Source organism: Phyllobates terribilis, unplaced genomic scaffold, assembly GCF_046119375.1.
Source record: "Phyllobates terribilis strain yellow unplaced genomic scaffold, ASM4611937v1 Scaffold_12__6_contigs__length_324123572, whole genome shotgun sequence".
Lineage (NCBI taxonomy): Eukaryota > Metazoa > Chordata > Amphibia > Anura > Dendrobatidae > Phyllobates > Phyllobates terribilis.
Window position 1 is genome coordinate 253,903,954 of NW_027362772.1, and position 12,893 is coordinate 253,916,846.

The 12,893-nt window shown below is 47.5% G+C and overlaps 1 long non-coding RNA gene across 1 annotated transcript in view; it reads right to left on the reverse strand.

Annotated features, from left to right (window-relative positions):
• LOC141171576 (uncharacterized) overlaps positions 1–12,893 on the reverse strand; it is a 158,196-nt gene that overhangs the window by 106,348 nt on the left and 38,955 nt on the right. The window lies entirely within an intron of this gene.

Sequence of the window (12,893 nt, forward strand, 5' to 3'; positions counted from 1 at the left end):
AAAGGGACATCTAGATCGGGTCATCTCAGCGGAAAGTCATCAGAAAGGGACATCCAGATCGAGTCATCTCGTCGGAAAGTCATTGGACATGGATTATATTTTATATTGTCCTCTCTGCACGTCCATAAACCTAAATGTGCATTCTACGGTAAACTCCAATACTTGGGGACCAGAGTTGACCTCCCGTGAGATGGAGCAGTGTGTTGTACCTCCTGATGGCAGAAACCGCCCATCAATGATTTCACATTAGACTCGTCCTATGATCCTTTATTTCTTGTAGATCCATTAATTACTTAACTTTTGACTCGTCTTGTAGACCCAAATACCCATAGAAAACTCATTCAAAAGAAACAACTGTTTATTCAATTTCTCATATGTTCTTTCCTCCAACCAGCATGGTTCTGGTTTACGTTATACTGTTCAAAATAATTTTTATGCGCCGCTGGTTTGGTGACAAGTTTGTAATAATACAATGTATTCTTGCCACTTCTGGGTTATACATTGAACTTAAAGGTGAGGGTTTTAGATCTTTTTTTCTTTAAGTATACATTTTTATTATAACTTTATCAATATAAAAAAACATTAACAGAAAAACAAGCAAATACCATTTTAATGTAAAACATATGAACAATTGCGTTTGTGGATTCACATTAGAGACTGTAGTATGGACATGTGCTTGATCTAAAATAAACTTTGATAAAAACTTAAGTTGTTTTTTTTTGTAATTTTTACAATGTGCAGTTTATAAAATGCTGGTTTTAGGTAGAAGAATTTTGGTTTCCTGCTTCAGATATTGCTCTGCCATAGATCATTTCAGTAGTGTAAGAGAAATATCCAATAGTAAGGGTTTGTGCACAAGACCAATTTTCTCGTACAAGTGCTACCCATGGTTTACATTCATACCTATTGTAGGGTTTCTACTCACTTGGGTGCGTCGGGAGGCAAAGAGGAAGCGTTTTCATTTAAATGTCCGTGTCGGTTTATTACCTCATAAACTGTGCATAAGCAAAAAGGAAAACAAACAGCATTTAGTGCAGGAAAAACAAAGTAAACAGTCCTTCAGGCAAAGTCCCTGGTTAGCCAGTCCTGTGGGCACACAGGCTGGATAGCATCCAGTACACTGGCTCAGTCTGGAGACAACCACACACAGGAGGCCTTCTCCCTCCATACACAGACCATATGTCAAACAAAGGACTCCATTTTAACCTCTTAACCACACACAGAGATGAGGTATATGGGCAGCCAGACCCTCCCATCTCTTATGGCTCCCCGTAACCTGGTCCCGGATGCACCAAATAATCCTCTTAGTGCTTACGTGCACTAGAGCAACACTCCAGGATTACAACACAGATGTCAACCACCTCTGTGACACATACCTCCCATCAACTATATGTCCGGTAGCTGCCTTACACTATGAAATTCTATGGGGCTGTGCATATGTCCAATTTTTTCCTCGGGCCGAGTGGTCTGTCGAAAAGAATCAGAGACATGTCCGATTTTGATCCAAGTGCCAGATCAAAATCGGTAATGCAAGTCTATGGGTTCGTGAAAAACATTGGACTGATTTTCATGGACTGACAAAATGAAGAAGGTGGAAAACCTTTTTTTTTTCTTTCCAAGTCTGAGAAAAAATCATGCCACTCTGTTCAAATTCTGATCAAAGTCTAATTAGAATGATTGGACCGTTTATCTCGGGATGTGGAGACATCAGTGGTGTGAACCTACCATAAAAGTCAGATACACAACCCATGACGGTAGCACCCTGAAAATAATGTCCTGGTGTTTGCTTTCCAATCAACATCCTTTCCTAGAAGGGAAGCTATCATCAAAACATGACCTATGTATTTTTTTTTCAATTTCGAAATATTTATTTCCCATATCACAATTTGTATAAAAAATATAAATCTTGCAATTTTCGCACTGACCACTGGGGCATTTTCAGACTCTAACTTCCTGTGATTTCAAAAAATCCACTTGTACATTAGCAGCAATGAACAGACTCTCTGACCCTAGTTTTTATATTGAGGTGTCTAATGCTCATGGACAAAGGTCATTATCAAGGGAGGGGAGAGCTATGACATCGTCTGTTGTGATTGGTGGATCCTGTGTTATCAGCTGTGTATATAGGTGTTACCTGTCAGTGTAATCTTGCCTCTGATGATAAGGAGCCTACTGTAAAGTCTTCCAGAAAGAACAGGAAGTGTAACTTTAAAAAAACATGAATGGCCAATGTAAAGATTGCATTATTACTAAAAATCTGTCCAAAAAATAACAAAAACACAAACTCCCAGTGTCTGTGTGGCCAAAACTCTTTCCAATAGAGAAAAAGACAGATATGCGGCTTGTTTTGATGAAGCACTGTGATACACCAGGTCTTAAGATGCAGTATTTTATTATATTCACAAGATACAAAAAATATTAAACTATATAAAATAGCAGGATAGCAAGGAGTCCAGATACACACAGGTGCTCGAGTTTCACCATCAAGTAATATTATAAAAGTGATAAAACTATAAAGGAAACATTAAAAAAGGATTTCTGTCAAGTCCACCTTTCTTCTTCAAATGAGACTGAAGTACCGTTATTTTTCGGACTATAAGACGCACCGGACCATAAGACGCACCCCAAATTTTCAGGAGGAAAATAGGGGAAAAAAATGTAATGCGTTAAATGGGGGTCCGTCTTACAGTCCGAATTCACCTTACCAGCAAGGGGCGGCGATGATGGAGCAGGAGGTGTACACAGGATTGATGCTGGGAGTCCCATCCCAGGCTGGAAGAAGGGACTGCTCAGCGGTGCTCGGCGGCACGAGTCGGGCCATACTGCGGGCGATACTGTGGGTCCTGCGCTTGGAGGAGGGGATGTCTGGAGGTATGACGCTGCGTGTCCCAGGGTGGTAAGAGGGGGTTCTTGACGGTTCTCGGCAGTGCGGGGGCTCTGCCGACATTTTGTGAATGTCCGGAGCCTCCGCACTTCCATGTTCTTCGGGACAACTATCTGCCATACCATCTCATGGGTTTTGGATTGACGTACCTCCGGCACAGCTTCTCACGGTAGATAAACAGCCGGCTTCTCTCGTTCCACAGCTGTTTTGCTTGGAGAGACGCTTCCTTCTCCAGGGAGGCACCTTCTTTGGTTATCAGCTGTTTGATGCGGCTGACAACCGGGTCACTGTCCTGGGTCTCTTTCCAGCTATGGTGAGGCAGGGGGTTTAACGTCTTTCCACGCGGCCTCCTGGAGGCTCTCTGCTCATGGATCATCCCATTCCGGTGAAAGGCAGGTAGCTCAATCTCTTCCAGGTCATCTACTTCTTGTTCTGTGTCTGACTGGTGAGGCATCCTAAACAGAGCATCGGCGTTGGCGTTCTTGCGGCCCGCCCGGTATTTAATTGTAAATTGGTAGTTTGACAGCAGCGCCATCCATCGTTGTTCCAGTGCCCCGAGCTTAGCTGTTTCAAGATGGGTCAAGGGGTTGTTATCAGTGAAGGCAGTGAACTTACTGGAGGCCAGGTAGTGCTTAAACCTTTCAGTGATGGCCCAGACCAAGGCCCAGACCAAGCTTCCTGCTTGTTGGATCAGTGTGTTCATTTTTACCATGAGTGCTTTTCATGGATGGATAAAGAGATAAATAAATTACAAAGCTTCTCCTATACTTTGCAATGTTATACCAGGACGGCACAAGGATGCCATCCGTCTGCTGTATGTGTTTTTCATTGACCCATAGACTGGTATTGGCCCTTGTTTTCCGTGCACCCGGAAACAAAATGGACATGTGCATAGGAGCATACGTTATATGGCGAACATGTGGTATCCGTGAAAAAAACAGATACCATACGTACTAGAAACAGGGAGGAGTAAGGATAAATTTTTTCGATCTATATACACAAGGACACCATACAGACCAATTGTACTAGTTCAGTAGTGCATATGGGCAATTTTCCACATGGGTCTAGTCTTGTCTGTTTTATGGACCAGACTAGTGCCTGTAAATAGCAGACGGCTCCTACACCCGTCCACTAAGCGGACAAGGGCACGAGGCTGCACACAGAGCAGGTCACATCGGCAGTTTGGAGTAATGTAACGTGACCGGTCCAATAAGTTTAGCACTCGCCTGAATTTGTGTAAGGAAAGAGTCAGACACCTGTATAACTCAGATGAGGATCACTATGCAATGCTTGGACTGGCCGTTGGCTCTCCGATCTGAGCGTGACAGCATGTATTTCTATGCAGCTGACATGCTTGGGTCAGGAAAGCCACTGGCCAGTCCGAGCATTGCGTTTTGATCTCATCCAAGTTATATGGCTGTCTGACTCTTCCCTAAGGCTAAGTTCAGACAGCTATATGAAAAATCGGGCCAGTGATATGTGCAAATGTCCACCCTAGCATAAGGTTTACAATAGGCCCATATCCAGTCCAAAAATATGTTAGTGTGCACGTACTCTCAGCATGCGCTTTTCTGGTCCTTCTTCACGCTCTCATCTTATCCTAAGTCATCTGACTTGGCTTTTTATTGTGAAAACTAAAAATTGATTGACATCAGTGAAATCCATGGGGACAGCATCATCCTTCACAGAAGATATACTTTATTGACGCACCCCCGGGGAAATGGGGTACTCGGCAGCCGGGCCTATGGATGCTGGGAGGATATGTCACAGTGGCTGGCCCGGTCCGTGGCCCAGGGCGGTCAACCAAAAAGGGGATTGTAACTTGGATAGAGATAAAAATAAAGTAAATAGTTCGTGACGACACCTGTGGTACCTGGTAAAGTTTACCAGTGCTGCTGCAGACCTCCGGGGGGTGATGGAATGGCAGCTGACGTGTTTCTGCTCCCCACAGGTGGAGCGGGCCCCCGGGGCAGTGTGGAGTTTGGTGGGTGGTGATGCTGGGACTTGTAGTACAGGCGGGATGGCGCAGCAGGAGTAATTGACAGAGACAGGGTATTTGCTTCAATACCTTTACTGGTGCGGTTGTCAGATACGGTCCAGGGTACTCAGTAGGATGGGTGCACTTCAGGACTTCTCCCCAGTGAGCGGGTATAAGGCCTCCTGATCCGTGTCTGCCTCTCTGTATGCTCCTGGCCAGCCTGCAACTGGGCCTAGCTTATGTGTCGTGCTGTTCCTTCACCTGTTGCTTGGTAGTGGGACCTTCTGCTGGCAACCACTATCCCTGGTCGCCGGGGCCTTCATGGTTCCTGGTCCTGTAATGGGCCTAGCTTCAGGTCTGCCAGGGACTTGTAGTCCTCCTGGAATGCCGGTGGTCCCTACTGGGTATAAAGGACCCTGTAGGCGCAGACCCGGTGTCCGGTTTGTATCTTCGGGGTGAGCCTAAGATTCTCCTCTGCCCCCTCAACTCCTCTCTCCTCTCCTCCTTGCCGTCGGCCACACTTGGGGCCCTCAAAACTCAGCAGCAGACGTGCTGCGTCTTCGCTGCTCTCAGCGTCAGCACGCTCTCAGACTCTCTGACTCTGTCTGACTGACTGAACTTCCTGGCTCCACCCTCCATATATATATCCCTATCGGGCTCCCTCTGCTGGTATGAGGTGGAAGGGTGAAGGTGTTTGTATGTAATGAGGGCCTCTTGTGGAGAAGTCCATCCATGCACCCTGGGTCCTGTGGTACCTGTGAACAGCTGGGTGCCACATTATGGTTCTCAGTTAACAGTAAATTATGAAAATCTTAAGAGTGAGACCATACAGAGAACCCAAAAAATAGAAGGAAGGTAGTGGTAACCAATTTCATCTTTGGAATGAGCTTCCGAATATATGACATCTGCCCTTTTAGGTACAATTTTGGGTTAATATCCCTCAACAGTTCCTAAAATCAGATACATCCAATTTTATAAAATGAATTGTACAATACAGATTATTGAATAAATCAGCTAAAGCAAAGAAACCATCTATGAGATTGTAAGAGGACCCGGTGTGTCTAAAGTTGGTAAAACCAGGGTTGCAACTCTTTCTGGACTCTGTGTCACATGCCTAAACCATTGAAACTAAAAATCCAAGGGTTAAGAAGACTAGGTCATGTCCTATCAGACCAACCACGTATAATGAATGATTGGTTTGACTCCATTTGTTTTCACTTAGACATTTGAAGACGTCATAATAGTGAAACGAACAATAGAGCATCATGGATTAATTATCATCTGATGAACTACAACATTCCAATAGAATAGTCACAGTGACAATTATTTTCCTAAATGGCTTTAATTAGCTACTTATAGTATGGAATTTTTCATGATCCTCTAAATAAAATGTAAAGTTGTTCTACGCTTCATTACCTGTTGTGTCCTAACATTATTTAACATGTAACTTTTCATAGTATCTGAAGGGTAGAGATGTGAAATATAGAACTAAACACAATCCAGACGTGTATTTCGGTAGACAAACCATTTCTACGGTAGGATATGGAGTTGACAACCATTATCCATAAACCCTATTAAAGTTTAGGAGTGTCATTGATAGAAGCTCCTTGCCTTGGAGCTCCCCATGTAAACTAGAGTAGGAAACCACGGCAAAAAAAGCTGCTTCTACTCTTCAGGACTCGGTGCCACCATGTATTACCTGGTCACTCGTTCATTTGAATGGGCGCCTTGTAAGAGTTATTATATTAATCTCCTAATCTGTAATTCTTGATTAAATAATAGATTCTGCATAGATTCATATCATAGATTTGCAGACATTCTGGCAGATGTGGTGACAGTACTCCATGAGACCGCGACTTTTTGATCTTCTGAGAAACAATGATTCTTGCCGGAATTTACTATGGCATGTGTATTTACTTTGTAAACCTGCCCAAGGTTTGAACTACTTGGCATAATAAATTATGACGCTGGGACTTTCCTAAAAGCCATACCTGACACTTAAAGGGGTTGTCCAGACTTTTTTCCTATTTTGTGTGTACCTAGGCTGCAGAATTTGTAATGTACTTCCTGTCAGCATTCTGCACTGTTGCCTAGATACCACACTTGGAGATGTAACCATCTCTCTCCTGATTCTGGACGAGCTGCTCAATCTCCGTCTAGAGCAGTGTTTCCCAAACTCCAGTCCTCGCGGCCCCCCACGGGTCATGTTTTCAGGATTTCCATAGTGCTGCACAGCTAAGAGAATTCCTGATGCCTTAATGATACTTCCACCACCTGGCCAATGCTAAGAAAATCCTGAAAACATGAGCTGATGGGGTCCGTGAGGACAGGAGTTTGGGAAACACTGGTCTAGAGTTTTCCTGTCTGGCAAAGACTGGACGTAACATCACAAAAGACAACACGCCCCAATCTCTGCCAGACACTCATCCTGCCTCAGCCCAGTGCAATCAGCTGTCAGCAGGGACAGACAAAGAAATTGTACGTGGAATAAGGAGCAGAAAGCTGAAAGCTCCTTCCTCCACCATTCAATCTCAGGAAAGCTTGAAGATACTGCCAGGAGGACCTTAGGGTGATATGACGGCCTCATGTGACTGGAAGAAAGAAATAAAGAAACTGCTGCAGAACTCAGGAAGGAAAAGGCTTCTAAATAGGTGAGTATAATGTGCTGTGTGTCTGTCTGTCTGTCTATGTATATATCTCTACATATCTAGGTGTTCACCAGATTAAACCATCTAACTTGAAGGAGCTGGGGCAGTTTTGCCTTGAGGAATGGGCAAAAATCCCAGTGGCAAGATGTGGAAAGCTCATAGAGACTTATCCAAAGCGACTAGCAGCTGTAATTGCCATAAAAGGAGGCTCTACAAAGTACTGACTTTAGGGTGGTGAATAGGTGAATAGTTATGCACACTGAAGTTTTCAGAGATTTTGTTCTATTTGTTGTTTCACAATAAAAAGAAAACCAAATGTTTCACAGTTGTAGGCATGTTCTTTACATGTACTGATGCAAACGCTCAAAAAAAAAGTGAAATTCCAGGTTGTAAGGTAGAAAAACATGAAAAATGCCAAGGGGGTGAATACTTTCGCAAGCCACTGTATCTATTATCTATCCCATACAGTGCTGTTCACCATTATTGGCACCCCTTCATTTTTTTCATAGACTGTACAATATCTTCAGAAATAAATGGAGATGTACAAAAGTTATATTCTCAGCATATTTTGATTAGTGGTCCAAAGTAATTCAACAATATAACATTGTTTTTCAACTTCCATGTTGCAATTTCAAAGAAGAAACAGAATAAACAGCATGTGCAGCAATAAAGGCACCCCTAATTAATACTTGGTTGCACACCCTTTGGCATTGCTGACTGCCTCCAAACGTTTCTTGTAGCCATCTATAAGCTTCTTGAACTTCTCAGCTGGAATTTTCTCCCACTCTTCCTTTGCAGTTTGTTCAAGCTCTTGAATGTTTGCAGGTTTCTTTTTCCCAATGGCAGATTTCAGCTCACCCCAAAGATTTTCACTGCGATTGAGGTCAAGACTCATTGCTGGCCATTTTAAAACAGTCAATTTTTTCCTTTTTCAACCATTCCTGTGTACTTTTGGATGTGTGCTTTGGGTCATTGTATTGCTAGAGGACCCAAGATCTTCGACTCAAACCAAGTTTTCTTACACTGGGTAGGACATTTCAATCTAAAATCTCTTGATAATTCAATTTCATAATTCCTGTGATACGGGCAAGTGGCGGGGCCCTGAGCAAGCAGGGGGGCCCACTCGCCGTCTGGGACACCAGTGAGCTATGGGGCCCGTGAGTCGGGGGAACCCAGTGCCAGCGCTGCAAGTGGGCCCCCCCACTTGCTCAGAGCCCCGGCACTTGGAATACTTACCTCTCCCTGTTGCTCCACAGCTCCGGTGTCTTCCGAGTCTTCTTACTTATGACGTCTCAGGGCAGAGGGCACAATGACGTCACTACAGCGCGCCCTCTGCTAAGCAATCACAGTGCAGAGGAGTCCAGGGCAGAGGTCAGCGAGGAGAGGTGCGTATTTGATTTTTTTCTCTGCATGGAGCAGTATACAGGGCCCATTATTCTGTATGGAGCATTATATGGGGCCCATTATTCTGTATGAAGCATTATATGGGGCCCGTTATGTATGGAGCGCTATATGGGGTCCATTATATGGGGTCCATTATTCTGTATGAAGAAATGTATGGGGTCCATTATTCTGAATGGAGCATTATATGGGGGCCATTATTCTGTATGAAGCAATATATGGGGTCCATTATTCTGTATGAAGCAATATATGAGGCTCATTATACTGTATTGAGGACTATGTGGTGCCCATAATAAGGTATGGAGGACTATACTGTCCGGTCTGCACTGTGCGCTGTGAGGATTCACCGGTTTATGAGCTATTGTAGAATTTACAATAGATATCACTCATGTAATGTAAGAAGTAAGTGAAATCTTTGGCCTTGTACTATACCTATATTTCTCTGCCGTATTTGTGCATCATGAACCATGGTATGTGTTAAAGGGGCCCACTGACACTCTTTCCCAATGAATGCAGGAGAAGGAAAGCGCGCGGTGGATGCTGGGCTGTTACGCGTGTGGAAACCCCGCCCACTGCCCATCAATCAGCGGGGAGCGCGTCACTGAGTTACGCCCAGCTGCAGCCAGAACTTGACGTGACTGTAGCCCCGGCATCTCTGCCTCCTGGCAGGCAGAGACGCCAATCCACTCACCGCCGTGGCCCCGGTCCGGTGTCCCCCGCTCCTCCCTCTGGCTTCACCGCAGCGTTTGCCTGGTGTGCGCGCACCGCACGCAGAACCCTGGGCACTGTACTTAGGGCTCATGCGCGCTCCCTCTCTCTTAAAGGGGCCGCACGCGTCATCCTAAGAAGGCCCCGGCCAATGGCCGGAGGACTGCCCATATTTAAGGCACCTCCTCCAAAATGGAGGTGCCTGTGCAAAGTTGTTGTTTGTGTTCTAAACACTTTCTCCAGCCCTCAGGTCCCAGTGCTGCCTGCCTTTCAGCCGTGCCCACCACCCTGTCTATCAGCCGTGCCCGCCAGCCTGTCTACCAGCCGTGCCCGCCAGCCTGTCTACCAGCCGTGCCCGCCAGCCTGTCTACCAGCCGTGTCCGCCTGTCAGTCTGCCCGTCAAGCCTGCCTGTCTACCTGCGTTGCCTACCAGACGTGCTCATCTGTCGTGCCTGTCGGCTTTGGCCATCAGTCCCGTGGGAGTCGCCTGCTCTCACACGAGGTCGGTCCCAGAGTGGCATCTGGTCCACCTTCCCGGTCCCTCCTTGGTTGACCAAGTCGATTAAGCCGCCGTGTAGCCAGGGTCGGTCCAGGTAGACACTTAGTTACGCCCCTCTGGTCCCTCCTTGTATCTCAGCACAGAGGTTCCACCATCCGGACCCGTAACAGTTTGCACAGGCCAAGGAATCTGGTGGCTCCCAGACTCCTTCGCTCTCAGACCTGTACCAAGAGGTCTCCTGCCACAGATCTCAACAGGATACGATCCTGTCCTATCTGCGGACTGTTAACTCCCGCCTGGATGCACTGTCCACCCCGGCTGTGTCCGTCTCTAACCAAGCGGCATCCTCTTCGACGGCACCTCAACCCAGTGGCACTGTGGCACCGGGCTTAGGACCCCGGCTATCTGCTCCACCACGTTTTGGCGGTGATCCAGCTCTATGTCGGGGCTTAATCAACCAGTGCACATTGCACTTCGAGCTCTTGCCTCATCAGTTCACTTCTGACCGGGCTAAAGTGGCATTTATCATGTCTCATCTCACCAGAGAGACATTGGCGTGGCTCAACCTCCTATGGGAGAGAGGGGATTCCCTGGTGACGAATCTTCAGGCCTTTCTTCAGGCCTTCCACAGGGTTTTTGATTAACCCGGCCAAACATTCTCGCCTCCTCTCTTCTTCGTCTACGCCAAGGGAGTCTCGCTGTGGGCCAGTACGCGTTGCGGTTCCGGACCCTCGCGTCTGAACTGGCCTGGAATAATGAGGCCCTGGTGTCTACCTTTTGGGAGGGCTTTTCTGGACGGATCAAGGACGAACTAGCCGGTCGTGACATACCCTCCTCTCTGGACGACCTGGTGTCTTTCGCCACACGGATCGACATCCTGTTCCAGGAGCGTTCTAAGGAGGTTATCCGTGAGAGGAAATCTCTGCGCCTTGCACCAACCTTCCAAAGGCCAGTCTCTCTACAGGCCGCTACCTCAGCATCCTCCCCTGAAGCTACGCAGGTAGACCACTTCTTCGAGACTGCTGTGGCACCCAGCTGCGCTTGGTACCACAGATCCTGGAAGGGTGTATTAATGGAATCCTCCACAAGAGGCCCCCATAAACAATCACACATCTCCACATTCCACCTCAGACCAGCAGAGGGAGCCCGTTAGGGATATAAATAGGGAAGGTGGAGCTAGTCAGTGAGCAGTTCCTCTGAAGACTTCCTGCAGTAGAGAAGCTTGAAAGAGGTCTGTCTGCAGTGGAGCTGTTTAGTTTAGAGAGCTCAGCTAATAGTTCAGCAGTGGAGCACGAGGCTCCAGCTAGCTAGATTCAGGGAGCTCAGTTAGAGCTTAAGGTGTGCCGGCGCCATAAGATCGGTGAAGAGCGGCAAATTGCCGTTAGTGTGAGGAGCCTAGTGAGGGCTCGAGCGTGGCCGAAGGCGAGTGGAAAGTGAGTAGCAGTGGGGGCAGAGGAGCTTACCCAGCTCACCCCGAAACATATACCGGACACTGGGTCCGAGCTTACCAGGATCTCTACGACCCAGTAAGGCATAACCGGAATCCCTGAAGAACTACAGGTCCCAGGTTCACCAGAGAGCGGATACATAACAGAGCCAGGAGACACATAGGCCCCGTAAGCTGGGAGCGCGCACTCCAAGAGAAGGCCCTACCACAACGTCAGCCGGTGCAGGACAGAGATAAAGTTAGGCCTAGCTTCAGGCAGGTCAGAAACTTACTACGCAGAGGCAAGAAACAGGAGGCCCTACACCCGCTCATTGGGGAGGATCCTGATATGCACCCTTCACCCTACGGTGCTCCCGGATGTGCCTGAACTACCACCAGTAAAAGGTACTGAAGTGACTACCGTGTCGGTCCCCGTTCTTGCTCTGACCTGGCTGGGTCTCGCCTGTCCTGCATCCACCTCTCCGTACGCTGCCCTGAGGCCTAGCTCCACCTGTGGGGAGCTATACTATCGAGCTGCCTTATCACCGGCCTCAGTGGACTGCCACAGCGCTGGTGATTCTCACCAGAAACCACAGGTGGCGTCACAAACTTTCATAAAATTAACTAATAATCCCCTTTTAAAAGCTGACCCCAGGGTACAGGCCCGGGAGCCGACCACCGTGACATCCCCAACGCAAAGGCCCGGGTACCGAGTCATCCCCATCCCCCTGGGCGAGTCATTTTTCCTGGCGTCACGAACAGGATCGCGTGCCCGCTGCAACGACGGAGTGTTATGCCCGTTACCACCGGGTACTGTGCGCCTTTAATTAAAAACTGTGTATGTTAAACTGTGGTGAAGATTGCCACCATTGTTGGGCCGCCGAGCGAGAAGAAGGGCGTAACCGCGGGAAACTGAGGGGCGTACCTGCAAAAGCGCGCGAAGCCCCGGACACGCCCCACGCCTTGACGTCAAGCCAGGAAGCGCCAGGTCCTGGAAGGAGCGTCGCTGAACGCTCTGACGTAGGACGCAAGCGACGCAAGGTCCTGAAGACGACCGTCACCTGCGGAGCTGCGGCCTACCGGAAGAAAAAGAAAAGAAGGTAGGCCATGGTTCGCTAGGGGGGCGTCAGAATGTCCGAGGAACAGCACGACGCTGGAATACCGGTTAACGGTCCTGATGTTAAACCTGCACCCGACGCCGTACAGGCCGAGACGGCCGCTCCACCAGCAGCGCCTGTAACTCCTGTCATCCCCATAACTCTACCGTACATTCCTGGAGCAAAGTGGCTCCCCCAGTACAACGGCAAACCAGATACCCTGTCTGGATTCAAACGGAAGATATGCTGTAT